The 19561-nt window shown below is 42.0% G+C and overlaps 1 non-coding gene across 1 annotated transcript; it reads right to left on the minus strand.

The window, feature by feature from the left end:
• Positions 1–1034: 1034 nt before the first annotated feature.
• Positions 1035–13433, minus strand: LOC106593054 (uncharacterized). The gene is made up of 2 exons (XR_014382152.1): positions 13319–13433; positions 1035–5465 (listed from the first exon to the last, which is right to left on the minus strand). It is a non-coding gene; the product is annotated as an uncharacterized LOC106593054 (transcript).
• Positions 13434–19561: the final 6128 nt, after the last annotated feature.

Raw genomic sequence — 19561 nt, forward strand, 5'->3', positions numbered from 1 at the left:
CCACTAAGTCACAGTATAGAGTCAGAACCACCATGCTAAACACCCCACTAAGTCACAGTATAGAGTCAGAACCACCATGCTAAACCCCCCACTAAGTCACAGTATAAAGTCAGAACCACGATGCTAAGCTTTAAATCTCTGGCTTAGTGGTAACCAGGGTTGGGGTCAATTCCATTTCAATTCAGTAAAGTACACTGAAATTCCAGTGATCTTCAATGCTTTTTAAATGGGGGAAATTTGGAATTGGGTTTACTTTCTGAATTGACTAATTGGCCCCAACCCTGGTGGAAACATCAGTGTGTCACAGGTCTTGGGTCAGACACTGGTAGGTTTGCGTACTGTGTGTGTCCCGCGAGATGACTTCACCACTCAGTACATACAGTTTTATCAGTTAGAACTACATGACCAATATGGAGCAGAGACAGAAATGACTGAGGCCAAGCAGTTACACACATCACTTATTGGCCCTGTTCAATCTCTCACACAGAGAGACAGAACATGAAAACTGTGTCAACTTCTTTCCTAGGGCACTTCTAACTATCTGTAGTTGTGACTAACAGGGACATGTGTTTAGTTCTGAGAGAAGGACACTAAAATCAGCTTGATGATTAGTTGACCATTTGAAATCAGCTGTGTACTGCTAGAGCAAAAACCAAAATGTGCACCGAGTTTGGGAAACCCTGTCCTATGCACTTGTGGAGATCTGAGAGCATATGATTGGTGTAAGCAACATGATGAAACTTCCACCTAGCCTATCAGAGGGCAAAGTGGAGCTATTACCAGATTGCTTACACCTGTCAAATCCTCTCCGATCTCCACAAGTGAGTAGGGGTTGATTTAGGACCGGGTCTTTGAGAGAAGTGAGGGAAAACACTAACATACCAGAAGCTATCCTCCTAGAGGACAGGGATACACTTTACATTGCATCATGGCTAAATATATACAAATAAACCTTAATACATGCAGCTACATGACAGAGATATATTCCTATACAGCGTTGAGATGAGACCCATAAAAAAACTGAGGCTAAACAATTATAATTTCACAAACATCTTTATTGTCCCTGTTTATACACACAGAGAGACAGAGAGAGAGACAGAGAGAGAGAGACAGAGAGAACAAGAAATGGACAACTGTGCCAACTTCTTTCCTAGGACACATCTAATGATCTGTAGTTGTGACTAACAGGGACATGTGTTTAGTCCTGAGAGAAGGACACTAAATCAGCAAGAAGAAGTACGTAGTGATATAGCATTACATTGACTCAGTTTCACAGTACTAGTAGTATCTGGTATCAGGATCAACAGCTTAAAATTAGTGATGCACCGATTATATTTTTGGCTGATACCGATATACGATATTTTCCTTGCTAAAAAAACAAAACAGATACTGATAACCAATATGAACAATTTTTGTGGCCTTTTAAGCATTCTAGTACAGTTAAATAGTTAACACACACACACACGGACGCAGCGGTCTAAGGCACTGCATCTCAGTGCAAGAGGCGTCACTACAGTCCCTAGTTCAAATCCAGGCTGTATCACATCTGGCCGTGATTGGGAGTCCCATAGGGCGGTGCACAATTGGCCCAGCGTCGTCCGGGCCGTCAATGTAAATAAGAATTTGTTCTTAACTGACTTGCCTAGTTAAATAAAGGTTACACACACACACACTGATCAAAAAGTTATTGTTGGCATTTACGTATGTGCCCATTACCAGTAAAACATAATCAAAGCATATTTCTTAAACTTACTTGCTGTGCTGTTTGGTTGTTCATTTGTTCAGTCGTTTCATTCTCAACCAGGATTTCTCATGCTATGGAACGCCGTTTGGGGTTTTGCGTGTCAGACGTGTCAAATAACACTATTTGACATAATAATTTAGCTCGTTCATACATTTTTTACGTAGTTATTACACATTGATTACACTATCACTTGTATTTCATATGTCGCAACGATTCATCGATACGTATGCTATGATGCTGGTAAACCTGTCTCGCGCGCACCTACAGTGCTGGACATTAAAAAAAAAGCTAGCTAGCTCATGGATGCGAACAATGTTCTTCCCCAAAAACATAGCAAAACGACAATCTGTTTCAGTAGCTGTAGTTAGCTAGCTAGCTAACTATATAGCTAGGTGTCATCATCTAAAATAACCCTAATTTATAAGACCGTTCTTATTTGATTAAGGGTCGGACCCATCTATGTGAAGCTAGCCACAATAAGGATTGGCCACAATAGTGGACTTTGCGGTTAGCCTTCAAAATAAACGTTTGGCATAATTATACTATATGTATTAATTTGCATCACTGTCAATTACATACTTTTATTTTGAAGGCAAACTGCAAATTCCACTATTGTGCCTAATCCTTATTGTGGCTAGCTTCACAACACATAACCCGGTCCGGTCGAGCCTCACTAGCCAGATGAAGCTAGCTAGCTGCTTACAACTTTAGCTTTGGGCAACAGGGTTAAGTAGCTGGCTAGCTATTTATTTTCATGAACTGAATTTCAATTTCAATAGGCGAACAACAAGTAGCAACCGCGCTAATACTTACAAGGATTCCTAAATCATTGCTAAGAATAATTAAAATGACTGCAGCTTATACTGGTTGTACAGGCTGGTTGTATTGGTACCAAGCTAAAGCTAGCTACCCCAGAAGTTGCGGTCAAACAAATGATGCTTTATTACCAACGCCGTATTGTAAACACATCGTTCGTGGCCGGTGTTTGCAGACTTTTTTGTACAGCTTTGACAGTGCTACTGTTTCTTATTTGATACGCAAAGACACAAGCGTTCCATAGTATGTATGTCGTAAAGCTAATAGCAGTGATGCTATTACTGTGTACCTCTGGTAGGGCAACATCTAAAAAAAATAGAGCACTTGGTAGTGTGTACCGGTGCTCTACGAGTCGGCGAAAGGCAACATCACCCACGACAGAGAACGGTTGATTGTCAAGGGGAATGAATTCTATCATCTTGGATTTAATGGATTTCGCCTTTGAGTTGTCTCGCTGAAATTTTCTTACTCTTTCAAATGACTGCTTGACTGCTCGAGCCACACGGCAGACATTGTGGGCTAGGTTAAGAATTCTGTGTTGTAGGTGTAGCGCAAAATTTTATGTGGCGTCATTACGTCATGTACCTACATTACATAGGTATATACGGTAGCTTTGCCATCGGTTTTTAACATAGGTGTTAAACTAGACATCGGCCGATACCGATGTTGGCATTTTTAGCTAATATCAGACGATTCCGATATGTTCACCGATATATCGCGCATCCCTACTTAAAACCTCTTAAAATAATGTAAGAGAAATAGAGCCTACAGAGAATACTTTCTGATATTCTGACTTCTTGTACAGACACATGGTACTAGTTACTGTGTAGAGTTCTCTGTGCAGCTATTGGTCCTTGGGAGCTTGGTCCTTGGTGACCCTACCGTGGATACGCTGGTGATTTTTGAGGGTTGCCGAGCGAGCAAACCCCTTCCCACAGTCAAGGCATTTGAACGGTTTCTCTCCAGTGTGGGTTCGCAAGTGTCTTATCAGATTAGATGTACTAGTGAAACTCCTCGCACAGTGAGAACAGGTATGAGGCTTCTCACCTGAATGTACCATTAGATGTTCTTTAAGACGTTGTTTAACAGAGAAACGTTTCCCGCACAGAGAGCAAAGATACGGCTTCGCTCCAGTGTGGGTTCGCAGATGTTTTGTGAGTGTATCCCCATCAGCAAAACTCCTCCCACATTCAGAGCAGTGGTACGGTTTCTCTCCAGTGTGGGTTCGTATGTGTCTTTTCAGGATAGGTGTATTAGCGAAACTCCTTTCACAGTGAGAACATTTATAAGACTTCTCACCTGAATGTACCAAGAGGTGTAATTGAAGTTGTTGTTTACCAGAGAAACATTTCCCACACTGGGAGCAAAGGTGGGGCTTCTCTCCAGTGTGTACTCGCAGATGGACTGCTAAATTCCCCTTATCAGCATATCTCTTGTCACATAGGGAGCAGTGGTAAGGCCTTGTATGCTTTTTCTGATGAACAATCAGGGTGTGCTTTGAAACAAAACACTGTTTGCAAACAAAGCAAGGGAATAGCCTCTCTCCATGTGCTTTTTTCTGGTGCCGAGTTAAATGATCAAGCAGACGGAAGCTCTTTCCACAGTCAGAGCACTGATGCGGTTTCACTCCAGTGTGAATGGTGCAATGTTTTTTTAAGTATTCATGTCGAGCAAAGCCCTTTCCACAGGTAGTGCAAACATGAGGCTTCACCCTATGTGTTGAATGAACCTCTTGGTGTCTTTTCATTGTTTTAATAGCAGCAAACATTTTGCCACAATCGGAGCACTGGTAAGGTTTCTCCCCAGTGTGAAGTCTCACATGTTGGGTTAACTTTCCAGAGTAACCAAAGCTTTTCCCACAATGAGGGCAAATGTACAGTTTGTTCTCAGTGTGGCCTCTCTGATGTCTCTTTAGGTGATCAGCCCGACGGAATCTCTTTCCACAATCAGAGCACGCATGAGGGATGGAGTGACTCATCTGGTGTTTTTCCAGAAGTTTTAGTGTAACAAAACTCTTCTCACACTGGTCACAGGGGTGAGATCGGTCTCTTGAGGGGTTTTTCTCATGTTTTTTAGACCGACTGGTAAATGTCTTGTCACAAGAGCGGCGGAGGGCCTCATCGGATGGCCCCGGCGAAGACACGGGGAGGGCCTCATCGGATGGCCCCGGCGAAGACACGGGGAGGGCCTCATCGGATGGCCCCGGCGAAGACACGGGGAGGGCCTCATCGGATGGCCCCGGCGAAGACACGGGGAGGGCCTCATCGGATGGCCCCGGCGAAGACACGGGGAGGGCCTCATCGGATGGCCCCGGCGAAGACAGGGGGCTCCTGTTTTCGTCGGTGTGACCTGTCAATACAGGAAAGTGGTCCATGGTAGTGTTCATAGTAGCCTCAGCAGAGGATCCCAGTCTGGTAGAACTCCCTGGATGATCCTTTAGATCTTTTGGGATTGTGACTTCATCAGAATCAGCGTTCAGTGTTGAAGTCTCCTTGGCCAGAGAGAGATGTTCATTCAGGACCCTGTTCTCCTTTGTCTGATTGAACTACCTGGATGGTAGAACTCCCTGGATGGTCCCTTTGTTTATCACAAGTGTAGAGGTCAATGTACTCTTCCTCTTTCACTACAATTAACAAGTCACATGGCTTGCATTTTCATGGCTTTACCGTCCGACTCCGACAGGCTCATACTCGGGTTAGGATCAGTAAGAGAAGCTTTGCCGGTGTCAGCCAGGCAGACTAGTTAGTCGATTGAAGTAACAGCAACAGTCCCGTGAGTCCTTGCAGTCTTTTTTACACGTTTGGTGTAAGCATCAAGAAGGGGTCTTGGTAAAATATATATATATATATGGCGAGAGGTGGTCTTCACTCTTCAGATACTCTGAGATGTCTGGTGAGATCCGGACCTGTGTGAATGGGAGAATATAGTCAGACGAAGAAAACAAAGGAGACAGGGCTACTGGCTAGCTACCAAGCTGAAGTCAAGTTTAGCGAGTGAACGTTATTTATATTGAGGGATACCTGGAGGTAAATAGGACCTCTTTGAGCTGAAAATGTATGGCCCTCCCCCTGAGGAAAATATATTTCTACCTGGCCCTCCCCGAACATTTGAAAAAAGTGAAAACAGTTTTTTTTAAATGTTTGCAAATGTATTAAAATTATAAAACAGATACCTTATTTACATAGGTATTCACACCCTTTGCTATGAGACTCAAAATTAAGCTCAGGTGTATCCTGTGCCCATTGATCATCCTGGAGATGTTTCTACAACTTGATTGGAGTCCACCTGTGGTAAATGTAATTGATTGGGCATTATTTGGAAAGGCACACACCTGTCTATATGAGGTCCCACAGTTGACAGTGCATGTCAGAGCAAAAACCAAGCCATGAGGTCGAAGGAATTGTCCGTAAAGCTCCAAGACAGGATTGTGTCGAGGTACAGATCTGGGGAAAGGTAGCAAAACATTTCTGCAGCATTGAAGGCCCCTAAGAACACAGTGGCCTCCATCATTCTTAAATGGAAGAAGTTTGGAACCACCTAGACTCTTTCTAGAGCTGACCGCCCGGCCAAACTGAGCAATCGGGGGAGAAGGGCCTTAGTCACGGAGGTGACCAAGAACCCGATGGTCACTCTGACAGAGCTCCAGAGTTCCTCTGTGGAGATGGGAGAACCTTTCAGAAGGTTCCCCCGGGGGGACTCCAATCAACATGAAGAAATATCTCAAGGATGAGCAATGTCAATAGGATGCAACTGAGCTCAATTTCAAGTCTCATAGCAAAGGCCCTGAATACTTACGTAAATAAGGTATTTCTGTTTTGTATATTTAATAAAATGTGCAAACATTTATAAAAACCTGTTTTCACTTTGTCATTATGGGGTATTGTGTGTAGATTGATGAGGTGGAAAAAAGGATTTAATCCATTTTAGAATAATGCTGTAATGTAACAAAATGTGGAAAAACTGAAAGGGTCTGAATACTTTCTGAATACTTAACTTTTTTGTTTTGCTGCTTTGCACCCCAGTATCTTTACTTGCACATTCATCTTCTGCACATCTATCACTCCAGTGTTTAATTGCTAAATTGTAATTACTTCGCCACTACGGCCTATTTATTGCCTTGCCTCCCTAATCTTACCTCATTTGCACACACTGTATATAGATTTTCTCTATTGTGTTATTGACTGTACGTTTGTTTACTCCATGTGTAACTCTGTGTTGTTGTATGTGTCGAACTGCTTTGCTTTATCTTGGCCAGGTCGCAGTTGTAAATGAGAACTTGTTCTCAACTGGCCTATCTGGTTAAATAAAAGGTGAAATAAAAAAATATTTATATATTTATATATATATATATTTTATATATATATATATATATTTAAAAAAAACATCTGGATCAGCTACGGGTATATTCTCCACAGTTTACAAGGTCCAGAAAGGTACACTAACAGGCTACTCATATGGTGAATTTTGATCTCGCTCCCTCTCTCTGACAGGGACATATTCATTCTGGAAACCCTTTGATAACCAAAATGGAAGCAAGCAGAGCAAAACAAGTGTTTCTATTGACCAAATTCAGTTAGGTCCCTTAAGTACTCGATATCATTGAACGCGAAGACCGACGAAACATCCATTCTATAACGACATTAATGAATGTCACTTTGAAAGATACATTCTAACCGAGAGAGAGAGAGAGAACGCGGACAAACTCTCCAACCGAACAGAACTCTCCAACAAGGATCCCGACACACACTGAGCGTAAATATATATTGATTGCAATTGTTCCCGAATGAGTGAGCGTTCATGTGCAAAGGATTAGCATATCAATTGTTAATATTAATGAACTCTGTGTGCCTCCTCAGCTGCCCTTTATGACCCTTTGTTTAACAAGACACCAGCCATGCCTGTTTAGCCCACTAGGGCACATTTCTCTACCAATTCTTTGTGACGATAATTACTGTTTGTATGCTTTCTGTGAATTACTTAGTTTAGTAAATAAATGATTTTAACCTCTTGACGTTCGCCTAGGATAGAGGGCGCCACAGCGCATTTAGAAAAAAAATGGTTCCCATTTTAAACAGCCTACTACTCAAACTCAGAAGCTAGGATATGCATATAATTAATACTTGTGGATAGAAAACACCCTAAAGTTTCTAAAACTGTTTCAATGGTGTCTGTGAGTATAACAGAACTCATATGGCAGTCAAAACCCCGAGACAGATCGAAACAGGAAGTGGAATTCTGAATTGCGAACTCAACTTCATCACGTTGCCTATTAATCACACCGTGAGCTATGGTTCATTGAGCACTTCCTATTGATTCCACTAGATGTCCCCAGTCTTTACAAAGTGGTTTGAGTCTCCTACTGTGAAAACTGAATGAATGAGACGCTGTTGAAATTGGTCACATGAGGAGGGCCATCACCATTATGACGCCGGCGGCCCTGGCTTCCCTCCCATTTCGAAACGTTTTGAAAGACAATGCAATCATCCTCCTTGAATCTTATTGGCTCTCTTGTTGAAAAACGCCCTGAAGATTTATGTTATACAACGTTTGACATGTTTGAACGAACCTAAATGGGAAAAAAATGCATTTTCTCGAAATGGCTGTCCCGCGGCCGACGGAGCATTTGGATCAGCCTTCAGACGCGCTAACAAGAACAAGCTCTTGGAACATAAAGGAGTAATTTTTTTGAACGAAAATACATTTGTTGTGGACCTGGGATTCCTGGAAGTGCTTTCTGATGAAGACAACCAAAGGTAAGGGATTATTGACAATAGTATACAAGACTAGATGTGATATGCGATTGTTCCAAGATGGCGCTGACCTGTAACGTTAGCCTATTTTTCAGAGTATCGCATCCCCTTTCATCGTAAAGTATGATTACCCAGTAAAGTTAATTTTAAATCTGGCATTACAGGTGCTTTCAAGAGATATTCATCTATAAATCTTAGAATGACAATATTACATTTTAAAAATGTTTTCGAATAGTAATTTAGTAAATTGTAGCTCTGTTTCATCGGATGCATGAGGGAAAATAGTTAGTCAACGTTACGCACCGATGTAAAATGCTGTTTTTATATATAAATATGAACTTTATCGAACAAAAGAATGCATGTATTGTGTAACATGATGTCCTAGGTGTGTCATCTGATGAAGATTGTCAAAGGTTAGTGCTGCATTTAGCTGTTTTTTGGTTATTTGTGATGCATGTGGTTGGTCGGAAAATGGCTACGTGGCTACTTTTACGACATACTCCTCTAACATAATCTAATGTTTTGCTTTTGCTGTAAAGCCTTTTTGAAATCGGACAACGTGGTTCGATTCAGGAGAGGTGTATCTATAAAACGATATAATTTGAAAAAAAAATTGAAAAAAAAAAATTATTACATTTTGTTATGCTAATGGCGATATTGTCTTGAACGCACTAACAAAACAGAGGATATTTGAACATAACTATGGATTATTTTGAACCAAACCAACATTTGTTATTGAAGTAGAAGTCCTGGGAGTGCATTCTGATGAAGACAGCAAAGGTAATAACATTTTTCTTATAGTAAATCTGATTTTGGTGAGTGCTAAACTTGGTGGGTGTCTAAATAGCTAGCCCTGTGATGCCGGGCAATCTACTGAGAATATTGCAAAATGTGCTTTCACCGAAAAGCTATTTTAAAATCGGACATAGCGAGTGCATAGAGGAGTTCTGTATCTATAATTCTTAAAATAATTGTTATGTTTTTTTGTGAACGTTTATCGTGAGTAATTTAGTAAATTCACCGGAAGTTTGCTAGTTCTGAACGTCACATGCTAATGTAAAAAGCTGGTTTTTGATATAAATATGAACTTGATTGAACAAAACATGCATGTATTGTATAACATAATGTCCTAGGGTTGTCATCTGATGAAGATCATCAAAGGTTAGTGCTGCATTTAGCTGTGGTTTGGGTTTATGTGACATTATATGCTAGCTTGAAAAATGGGTGTCTGATTATTTCTGGCTGGGTACTCTGCTGACATAATCTAATGTTTTGCTTTCGTTGTAAAGCCTTTTTGAAATCGGACAGTGTGGTTAGATTAACGAGAGTCTTGTCTTTAAAATGGTGTAAAATAGTCATATGTTTGAGAAATTGAAGTAATAGCATTTCTAAGGTATTTGAATAACGTGCCACGGGATTCAACTGGCTGTTGAGTAGGTGGGACGATTTCGTCCCGCCGACCCTAGAGAGGTTAATTGATAAACATGTCTTCAAGTTAATGGTGCCCAAAGACACGACAGTAGCAAGTCCTCCAACCCCAGATACATACAGAGAGCCCAGCCATCCACATGGACTGTTGTCCTCCCCATTCGGTAGCAACTCCTCAAACACCAGATTTAATCCATTCACATTTTTCCCCATTGAGGAACCATCTCCTTTCGACTAAAAAATTCCATTGTCAAAGTTTGATTAACAAATTTTCCCACGAAGGACCGCCGCAACACCTTCCTGTTCAGCTGAGCACAGCACAACAAGGTGAGTCCAAAATGTCTTGTATGCTGCTGCATAAATGATGTAATATGCCAGGGAGATATGTATACTGTAGCTAAGAAAGTAATACTAAGTGTATGTTGGGCTACTAACAGCTTACTACACATGTGCCTCACCCTATTCTTAATTTCACCTGTACTGTTCTGACTTGGTTGTGCACATGTAACCAAGAGCCTGTTTTAGAGAAATGTAATCATTGAATATTGTAAGAGCATTCATTGTCTGCTTATATTAGAAGTCGACCGACTATGATTTTTCAACGCCGATACCGATTAATCGGACGATTTTTTAAAAATATATATATTTTTAAATGTATTTATTTATTTGTAATAATGACAATTACAACAATACTGAATGAACACTATTTTAACTTAATATAATACATCAAACAAATCAATTTAGCCTCAAATAAATAATGAAACATGTTCAATTTGGTTTAAATAATGTAAAAACAAAGTGTTGGAGAAGAAAGTAAAAGTGCAATATGTGCCATGTAAAAAGGCTAACGTTTAAGTTCCTTGCTCAGAACATGAGAACATATGAAAGCTGGTGGTTCCTTTTAACGAGTCTTCAATATGCCCAGGTAAGAAGTTTTAGGTTGAGGTTATTATAGGACTATTTCTCTCTATACCATTTGTATTTCATATACCTTTGACTATTGGATGTTCTTATAGGCATTTTAGTATTGCCAGTGTAACAGTATAGCTTCCGTCCCTCTCCTCGCCCCGAACCAGGAACACATCGACAACAGCCACCCTCGAAGCATCGTTACCCATCGCTCCACAAAAGCCGCGGCCCTTGCAGAGCAAGGGGAACAACTACTCCAAGTCTCACAGCGAGTGACGTTTGAAACGCTATTAGCGCGCACCCTGTTAACTAGCTAGCCATTTCACATCGGTTACACCAGCCTAATCTCGGGAGTTGATAGGCTTGAAGTCATAAACAGTGCAATGCTTGAAGCATTGCGAAGAGCTGCTGGCAAATGCATGAAAGTGCTGTTTGAATGAATGCTTACGAGCCTGCTGCTGCCTACCACCGCTCAGTCAGACTGCTCTATCAAATCATAGACTTAATTATAACATAATAACACACAGAAATACAAGCCTTTGGTCATTAATATGGTCAAATCCGTAAACTATCATTTCGATAACAAAACGTTTATTCTTTCAGTGAAATACGGAACCATTCCGTATTTTATCTAACGGGTGGCATCCATAAGCCTAAATATTCCTGTTACATTGCACAACCTTCAATGTTATGTCATAATTACGTAAAATTCTGGCAAATTAGTTTGCAACGAGCCAGGCGGCCCAATCTGTTGCATATACCCCGACTCTGCGTGCAATGAACGCAAGAGAAGTGACACAATTTCCCTAGTTTAACATTGCCTGCTAACATGAATTTCTTTTAACTAAATATGCAGGTTTAAAAATATATACTTCTGTGTATTGATTTTAAGAACGGCATTGATGTTTATGGTTAGGTACATTCGTGCAACAATTATGCTTTTTTTGCAAATGCACTTTTGTTAAATCATCCCCCGTTTGGCGAAGTTGGTTGTCTTTGTTAGGAAGAACGTCTTCACAGTTCGCAACGAGCCAGGCGGCCCAAACTGCTGCATATACCCTGACTGCTTGCACAGAACGCAAGAGAAGTGACACAATTTCCCTAGTTAAAAGAAATTCATGTTAGCAGGCAATATTAACTAAATATGCAGGTTTCAAAATATATACTTGTGTATTAATTTTAAGAAAGGCGTTGATGTTTATGGTTAGGTACACATTGGTGCAACGACAGTGCTTTTTTCACGAATGCGCTTGGCAAAGTAGGCTATGATTCAATGATAAATTAACAGGCACCGCATCGATTATATGCAACACAGGACAAGCTAGATAAACTAGTGATATCATCAACCATGTGTAGTTAACTAGTGATTATGTTAAGATTTATAAGATAATCAAAAACATACATTTAATGCTAGCCAGCACCTTACCTTGGCTCCTTGCTGCACTTGCATAACAGGTAGTCAGCCTGCCACGCAGTCTCCTTGTGGAGTGCAATGTAATCGGCCATGATCGGTGTCCAAAAATGCCGATTAACGGTTGTTATGAAAACTTGAAATCGGCCCTAATTAAAATCGGCCATTCCGATTAATCGGCCGACCTCTAGCTTGTATGCCCACTTTATTTATCCTATGGTTATGACTTGGTGTACAGGGAGAATACTGTAAGAACGGCCCATGTTCTGATTTCTGTCGCTGTACATTTCAAAAGTGCTGAACAAAGTTATTGACTACGTCCGTCCTAGCTCGCTCATTAATGTCTTAATTTAAATTATGGATTGCTTGTTATCCGCTTGTCATCCCCTTATGCCATAGTTTGTACATCTCAATTGTCAGTAGAAACCACATTTGTTTAAGCAAGTCAGCCATATCAGCTATGTTGTTTTATTTAAGGCAGTAAATAAGGCTGAATAAACTGATTCACTGCCAGACAAGGTTCCGCTGATAGCCAGGTGTAGCAGTGGTAAGATGTTGTAACTGCTGTTGGGACAGCTTTATGTAGGTCCTAACATTTTGTGGGCACCTTTTGTCACCGTTATAATGCAATGAATGTATTGTTTAGTGTTGTGTAGTGGCTTTGCTGGCATGCAAAACAAATACGTTTTTTTGCCCCACCAAGATTCCCAACAAGATTTCCATGCTAAAATCGCCACTGGAAGGGAGAAACTCTTCATCAAAGAACAGCAGTATGCATGAAGTGAATGTATTTTCTCCATCCACCATACAGGTCAGTCAACCTGCACCAACCAATCCATCGATCTCTTACATTATATCCTCTTCCGTTATTTCTTGCGGCACTACAAGCGATATTTGATTCGCCAGATACTCGTTCTGGATTCGCCAAGCACAAAGAGGGAATGATCGAACAGCCAATGGAAAGATAAAAGCGAAATGCCCACCCAGCCGAGCAGCAGAGGGGGGGGGGGGGGGGGGGGGGGGTTGTGCGCCGAAGTTAGTCTAATTCCATAACTAAATTCCAAAATGCTGACATTTAATCGATTACAAATTACATGACCCTTCCCTGGACAAAAATACATAAATACTAAACCCTCCACGTGACAAATGGAAAAAGCATCACCCTTAGACAACCTAGCTAGGCTATTATCAACATAGTTAGCTAGCTAGTTACAAATCATTGGCGAACCCCACACCTTTCTGCCTTGTTCATTTACTCACCAGTTTCCGAATTCCCCTTTGGCAATATAACGTTAGCTACCTAACTTATAAAACATTTTATTGTTGCATAGATCTTCTGTGGCCGTTGTGGTTGTTTTGTGTAAACTAGTTCCGGTGAGGGAGGACGCGGTTGCTTTGGATTGGCCCAGCGTGTCAACTGAACAGGCACATCTGATTGGTCCCAAGTCGCAAAGCCCACCCACGCAATCTAGTTCGCGTCAATGCACCTTTGAATAGGTGGCCAGCTAGCTAGTACACTACTGAATACTTCTAAATTGACATTTTAAAAACTAACTAGATATTTTAAGCGCAGCGTCAATATTAGAATAACATTTATTTTTGTCGGGTAGCTACAGGCAGATCGACTGTTCAATCAATGAGATGCTTAATGCACTGTTGTACTTTATGTTCGTGACAAGGTAAAACGCTAGAATTGTCCAAAAAAGAAGTGCCAGGCGCGCCGTTGCCATTATCGCAGAAACTGACGGCCTCCTGGGCTTTTCATGCACGACAGCGTCTATGGTTTACCGAGAATGGTGCGACAAACAAACAAAAAACATCCAGTCAGCGGCAGACCTGTGGGCTAAAACAGCTCATTGATGAGAGGTCGAAGGAGAATGGCAAGAATCGTGCAAGCTAACAGGTGGGCCACAAACAGGCAAATCAACAGTACAACAGTGGTGTGGAGAACGGCATTTCGGAACGCACAACTCGTCCTTGTCTCGGATAGGCTATTGCAACAGACGACAACACAGGATTCCACTCCTATCAGCTAAAAACAACAAGACGAAGCGGCTCCAGTGGGCACGCGATCACCAACGTGTTGGTCCACCAGCCACTGTGGCAGGTATACACAAAAATCTATCAGCCACTCAGATTTTTGACCAGACCAAATATTTTTTGTTGTTGCTAAAATTACACCAACAAAACACACACACAAATAATGTATGTAATAAATGTATTACTAGTAAGAATTCATGTGGTATATTGTTTAATTTCATTTGTTGTGGCCTGAGTCTTAATTTACTGCAGTGGGCTGAATCAGGGTCGCAGAGAGTGTCTCTGTTCGTCTTAAACAAATCTACTTTGAAACCAATGTCTACACCTCACACACATGGTTATGGGCTTATATAGATATATAGACTTTAAATGTATTCAGTTTTGAGTTTGCATCCTAATATTACACTTAATATACATCACGAAGACTGAAATATTACAAAACCTTTTGACATAGAAACGATATAATGTTTAATAGTGAAAAATACGAATAACATTCCACCCATGAGGCCACTAGAGGGCGATTTGGTCATTTGACTGTAGGAAAAAATATCACAGATGAGACTTCTTCGGTGGGGTTTATCAGCAGTTGGCATCCAACGTTATGGTGCATTATCGCCACCTACTGTACTGGAGTGTGGGCCAGAGTCAGGGAGAAACTAAATCCTACCTGCCAGCCCGTTGCTCTTAAAAAACATAACAAAATATTTGAGACTGTATCTAATGACGTTCTACTCAATATACTCTTTAAACTAATTTCCTGTATCCCCTTCTCCCTCATACTAGATCTCGTCCTCTCTCTTTCCCTCCAATAATGTCCACACTGTATCAGTACACAGTCCACTGTCTCTGTTTCCTGGCAATACTCACATTTTCCTGTTGGAAGCTTTCCTATCACATGTAAGGTCTTATTCAACTGGCTGTGTCCCACCCTTCATCTTGTAAATATAGCCTCCTCTCTTCTTTCCCTTCCTGCCGTTCACCCCTCCCCAACTTTCCTCTACTTGAAATAAATGCCGGCCCTTAGTTTTTCTATTCTACTGCTCCTGCCATCTCTGCGCCATCACTGTCCATATCATGCTTTTTGCCTCTGCCTTGCTCATTGAAACTACAACATCCCCACTACTAAGTGCTTGTTTAGCCAGTATATCAACATCCCCACTACTAAGTGCTTGTTTAGCCAGTATATCAACATCCCCACTACTAAGTGCTTGTTTAGCCAGTATATCAACACCCCCACTACTAAGTGCTTGTTTAGCCAGTATATCAACATCCCCACTACTAAGTGCTTGTTTAGCCAGTACATCAACATCCCCACTACTAAGTGCTTGTTTAGCCAGTATATCAACATCCCCACTACTAAGTGCTTGTTTAGCCAGTACATCAACATCCCCACTACTAAGTGCTTGTTTAGCCAGTATATCAACATCCCCACTACTAAGTGCTTGTTTAGCCAGTATATTAACATCCCCACTACTAAGTGCTTGTTTAGCACGTATATCAACATCCCCACTACTAAGTGCTTGTTTAGCCAGTATATCAACATCCCCACTACTAAGTGCTTGTTTAGCCAGTATATCAACATCCCCACTACTAAGTGCTTGTTTAGCCAGTATGTCAACATCCCCACTACTAAGTGCTTGTTTAGCCAGTACATCAACATCCCCACTACTAAGTGCTTGTTTAGCCAGTATATCAACATCCCCACTACTAAGTGCTTGTTTAGCCAGTATATCAACATCCCCACTACTAAGTGCTTGTTTAGCCAGTACATCAACATCCCCACTACTAAGTGCTTGTTTAGCCAGTATATCAACATCCCCACTACTAAGTGCTTGTTTAGCCAGTACATCAACATCCCCACTACTAAGTGCTTGTTTAGCCAGTATATCAACATCCCCACTACTAAGTGCTTGTTTAGCCAGTATATCAACATCCCCACTACTAAGTGCTTGTTTAGCCAGTATATCAACATCCCCACTACTAAGTGCTTGTTTAGCCAGTATATCAACATCCCCACTACTAAGTGCTTGTTTAGCCAGTATATCAACATCCCCACTACTAAGTGCTTGTTTAGCCAGTATATCAACATCCCCACTACTAAGTGCTTGTTTAGCCAGTACATCAACATCCCCACTACTAAGTGCTTGTTTAGCCAGTACATCAACATCCCCACTACTAAGTGCTTGTTTAGCCAGTACATCAACATCCCCACTACTAAGTGCTTGTTTAGCCAGTACATCAACATCCCCACTACTAAGTGCTTGTTTAGCCAGTACATCAACATCCCCACTACTAAGTGCTTGTTTAGCCAGTATATCAACATCCCCACTACTAAGTGCTTGTTTAGCCAGCCCCCCCCTACTAGGCGTGCCAGACATCCCCCACTACTAAGTGCTTGTTTAGCCAGTCCATCCCCACTCAGGCGAGCCGATCCCCCCACTACTAAGTGCTTGTTTAGCCAGTATATCAACATCCCCACTACTAAGTGCTTGTTTAGCCAGTACATCAACATCCCCACTACTAAGTGCTTGTTTAGCCAGTATATCAACATCCCCACTACTAAGTGCTTGTTTAGCCAGTATATCAACATCCCCACTACTAAGTGCTTGTTTAGCCAGTACATCAACATCCCCACTACTAAGTGCTTGTTTAGCCAGTATATCAACATCCCCACTACTAAGTGCTTGTTTAGCCAGTACATCAACTACCTCGTTCCACTCCCACATGAGCTGGGACCCATGTAAATATTATCTGTGTATATATATATATATTGTCTAATCCTGCCATGGGTTTGTAGCACGTCATTAAGCAGGTCTTGTCTGCTACGTGATACAAAGGACTGGAGACTCATCAATACTGCACATGAATCAGAGCAAATAACTAATCTGTCTGGCTTAACTTCCTCCACCCACTGCAAGGCCAACAGTACGGCCATCATCTCCACCGTATATACAGCCAGATGATCTGTAATACGTTTCCTGACTCTCACCCCACATTCCTGCTCTACAAATGCTGACCCAGTAGGTCCTGTCCTTGGATCTTTTGAACCATCTGTGTAAATGGCCATAGAATTCTGATACACAGTATCCAGACATCTCTTAAACCAACCAGATGGATCAACACCCTCCCCATCTTTCCCTAGTCTCTCCAATACTTCTAGAGCTACTACTGGAGGTGGGAGGAGCCATGGTGGATTCACCGGGATAGCTACCGTTGGACTAAACTCCCTTCCATACAGTCCCATCTCCTTCGCCTGGGTGTTACCCACCCGCCCAAAGCTCGTGTTCTGTCTTCGCTCATGTTCCAAGCATAGCCCTTTCGCAGGATGAGATACCCCATGTCCCTGTAGGCTGACCCAATAGTTCATTGCCAGCTGCTGTCTCCTAATCTGCAATGGCATTTCCCCCATCTTCACCTGTAGTGCAGCCACTGGAGACGTCCGAAACGCCCCACTACATATTCTGAGTCCTTGTCCTTGTATGACATCTAGCCTTTCCAATGAGGTCCGGGCTGCCGAACCATACGCTATACTGCCATAGTCTATTACAGATGATGTCCAGGCTGCCGAACCATACGCTATACTGCCATAGTCTATTACAGATGATGTCCAGGCTGCTGAACCATACGCTATACTGCCATAGTCTATTACAGATGATGTCCGGGCTGCCGAACCATACGCTATACTGCCATAGTCTATTACAGATGATGTCCGGGCTGCCGAACCATACGCTATACTGCCATAGTCTATTACAGGTGATGTCCGGGCTGCCTGAACCATACGCTATACTGCCATAGTCTATTACAGATGATGTCCGGGCTGCCGAACCATACGCTATACTGCCATAGTCTATTACAGATGATGTCCAGGCTGCCGAACCATACGCTATACTGCCATAGTCTATTACAGATGATGTCCGGGCTGCCTGAACCATACGCTATACTGCCATAGTCTATTACAGATGAGGTCTGGGCTGCTGAACCATACGCGATACTGCCATAGTCTATTACAGATTGGATCAATGCAACATACATGGTCCTCAATGAGGAACTCCCAGCCCCCGACTCCTTCCCCGTCAGACAGCGCTTCACATTTAGCACCTTCTTAAACTTTCCCACCACTCTCGATGTGTTCTGCCCAGGTCAGTCCTGTATCAAAGTATACCCCAAGGAACCTGAAAGCCCCCACCCTCTCCAAGTTTCTCCCATATAACCTCAAGCATACCTCATCTACCACCTTCCTCCTGGTAAAGAACAATGTCTGAGTTCTCTACAGAGAACATGAATCCCCACATTAATGCCCACCGCTCTACCTCATCAATTGCTTCCTGTACCTTCCTGACTATATATGGCACATTTCTTCCTCTCTTCCATAAGGCCCCATCATCTCCACCACCACAACTCCCGGTTCCTGTTGCGTCATGCAGATGGCAGAGTCAGGATTTGGGGTAAGCAGCATGAGTCCATGGCCCCATCCTGCCTGCTGTCAATGGTACAGGCTTGACTACTGTAATGCTCTCCTGTCTGGTCTACCCAAGAAAGCCATTGGTCAACTGCAAAACATACGGAATGCTGCAGCATGGGTACTGAAGAGAGCACACTTTACACCGGTTTAAGGTCTCTGCACTGGCTGCCTGTGTGGGGAATGTTTTCCTGGCACATGTTAGATCCCTCAATACCAATTGAGCAACGTTTCCATGCCCTGAAGAATTCAGGCTGTTCTGGAGGCAACAAGGTGTGTGTACCTAATAAACTGTCTACTGAGTGTATATTATTTATTTTCTGTTCATTCTTTTTTGTAGTTTGTTAACGTTCATTATCCTTTCTCCGCAATGGAATTTAAAAGCGGTTTTCTTTTGGGAAATTGTTCAACCCCATCCAGTTGACGGCAATACACCGTTTTGGGATGTAGGCTAGTCCGCCATAAAACCAGTCTTGTACCCTCTACTTTTTTCCATATATCACAGTTTTGTTTCTTAAAGCGATTTGTAATCGTTTGAATTAATGGTTCACACCTTAGATTTTTGTACCTATTCCATGTATGGAACCACGATAACCAGCATGTTGCAGAACATGTGTATGCTAAAAATGAGTGAAGTGTCACTTCCGTAAACCATAACTGCGGAAAGGGGGGCGCAGCCCGTTGCAGCCCTAGGCTGCCCTTTAAATACATCACTCATTGCTTCAAGCCACACCCTGGCACATCCACCGAATGGAGAAAATGTACCTCAAAGTCTGTTCAAGAACATTTTCGGGAATGTGTGGTTTAGTACAATCCGTTCTGCAACGTAGAAAATGTTCAAGTGAACTGAATGAACCTCTGTTTTAACCTTTGAAACTAGTTATATTAACCAATGTAATAATTCCATGCGGAAGCATTAAAAAATAAACAAGTTCATGGGACCTGCGCCGTTGCTAACTACTAGTGCCGCTGTTAACTAGCAACACTGGTCCCATTTTTGCAAA

The sequence above is a fragment of the Salmo salar genome, chromosome 02, assembly GCF_965601325.2.
Source record: "Salmo salar chromosome 02, fSalSal1, whole genome shotgun sequence".
NCBI lineage: Eukaryota > Metazoa > Chordata > Actinopteri > Salmoniformes > Salmonidae > Salmo > Salmo salar.